At 36.3% G+C, this 2,514-nt stretch overlaps 1 pseudogene; it reads right to left on the minus strand.

Moving 5' to 3' along the window:
• Positions 1–1,452: 1,452 nt before the first annotated feature.
• On the minus strand, positions 1,453–2,218 carry LOC102426074 (annotated as a pseudogene).
• Between the last annotated feature and the right edge of the window lie 296 nt (positions 2,219–2,514).

The raw sequence follows: 2,514 nt of genomic DNA on the forward strand, positions 1-2,514 counted from the left end.
CCCTACTGGGGATCAAGCCTGAAACCCGGGCATGTGCCCTATCTGGGAATCCAACCATGACCTCCTGGTTCATAGGTAGACTTTCAACCGATGAGCTACTCTGGCTGGGCCATACTTTATTCTTTTCAATAGATGAGTAGTGGGAATGAGGGAATAAAAAATAATATAAATTACAAAATATATACTTTGAGGGCAATGAACCATGATCTTCCTGGCTTTCTCTCCCTAAACACAGTTTAGGAATATAACTTTAAAATTTCCCAAGGAAGTCACACCCTCTAACCATTGAGATGAAATCTATTTATTACATCTTTAATTTTTAAATTAATAAACATAAAATTGAGTCCCTAGTGCTTCTCTAATTATCACATTTTAGATTGCCAGATCACACCCACTCTTCCATATTATGTCAAAAATGAATGTGTCTGTTGGCATGGTAACTGTGCTATGCAGAAGCTTGTCCAGAGAAACCTATCTCATCATATTTGCAAATTATAGATTAAGGCCTTTAATTTTGGGGGGAAAAGGGTAAAATAATTATAAAATACATTATATACTTATTATTTAGGTCACACCTTTTGAATAATAGATATTGTTTAGGTAACGATTCTTTAGTTTTTAGTTGGTCACTTGCCACCCACCCACCCTCCCCCACCTTCCCTCTGAGATCCATAACATAGATCAGAGATATAGAGGAATAGAACAGACTGTGGGAAGAATATACTTTAAAAAAAATATAGAATTAAATTTTCTGGAGTAAAGAAATATGTTTTTGACAATGGACCTTGATGGTGAGATTATATGACAATTGAAATATATTTGTGATACTTGCTAAAATGGACAATGAAAGTCAGATCCTCTGAGTACCTAAAGTATAAGGACTCAGAAAACATTTGCCAATCATTTATTGCTGGGTAATTGTCCATTCCACACTAGCTATATTCTCCAAATATTTTTGGTATTGCTAATTGATTTTATTTAAATCTTCGTGTTTTTTTCAATAAAAAATAACAATTTATTTGTATACTTTAAAAATTTTGCAAATCAGTGAAAAGATTACCAGACTATCAAGCAAAATTTTTAATGTGAAAATTTTATATCTAAAATAAAGAGATGTGATAAAATTTATTGCTCCAGGAGGTGACTTACAAAGAGTCAAAGGCCACTCAGAGGCAGTGACCTCACATCTGTTTGGAATTTGCCTCAATTCTCTTAAGTCTTTATTTTGAACATACATATTTATAAAACTAATAGAGACTGGCAAGTTTTAAGCTATCAGTCCCCAAAGGAAAACATAAAAATGAACATACGTACTTGGAAATTTGAATGAAATACTGCATCAAACTTTCAACGGATAATGCTACCACAGTGAATGGTAGCTCTCTTGAGAAACTATGTTGGAACAGCACACTTTCAAATTATCTCCATAAGTGCAATTATAAGAATGAAAACTTGTAAAGTATTTTCAGTTTTATTATAAAAATGCACACACAACAAAGATTGTCTTAAGTCATTTCTTGGTTCTACTTGCACTTAGTACTTGCTCTTGAGAAGCTTTCTTTGCTTTTACCATCTCGACAAGTTCCTTATATCGTTTCATGCAGTCCTTCTTTGTCCTGCCAGGCACTGCTTCTGCTATTTTTCCCCATCTTTCAGGTGTATTTACTGGGTATGTTTTCAAGGCTTGTTCCAAAAGTTTCTGTTCTTCTGTTGTCCAAGGCGTGAAATCTGTGCATGGACCTTCAAATCGTTCTGAAGGTGTTGCATTGTCTGCTTGAGGCACTACTCTATGTTCTTGTTTAAATTTATCAAAAGCCTTTTTGTTTATGTCATCTTTTTGATGAGGGTCAGTTTTTGGAAGACTTTTTGGCTTTGCTGATACATCTTTGGTGGTTCTCTTGACTCCAGAAAGAGAATGTATGTTCATGTAATTTAGCAATAACTTCCCATCTTGAATTTGTTCCAGCAGGGAAGAGGTTCACAGCTTTAATTAGTAATTGCAGATCATCTTCTGACCAGTTTTTACTGCCATTTCCACCTCCACCAGCTGACTTCTCTGCATTCTTAGATGCTTGTCGCATACGAGACTCAGCTTCCTCTTTCTCTTTTCTAATTTGCTCATTTATTTCTTCTATCTGTTTTTCCAGAGCAGCCTTTCCTACTTCTTTTGTAGATGATGTGTTTCATTCAAGCACTGTAAACTTGCTAATTCAGGTGATCACAAAGTCTGTAAGTAAGAACTGCATTCTTTACTAAAACTTTTCATGTAAAAGGAACTTTTCAAAACATCCCATCTAATAATAGACAAACATGGTAATTAACCGTAACTTCGCTACCCTTCCCATTGGCTAATCAGGGCGATATGCGAATTAGCTGCCAACTAAATGGCGGTTAACCGCCAACAAAGATGGCGGCTAATTTGCATATTGCAGGCAGGGCAGGACAGCGCCATCCCACCTGCCCCGCTGCCATCCGGGCCTGCTATTTGCGACCCTGTCTGGAGGCGACCGGTAT

This window comes from Myotis lucifugus, unplaced genomic scaffold (assembly GCF_000147115.1).
Source record: "Myotis lucifugus unplaced genomic scaffold, Myoluc2.0 scaffold_4918, whole genome shotgun sequence".
In the NCBI taxonomy this organism is placed as follows: Eukaryota; Metazoa; Chordata; class Mammalia; order Chiroptera; family Vespertilionidae; genus Myotis; species Myotis lucifugus.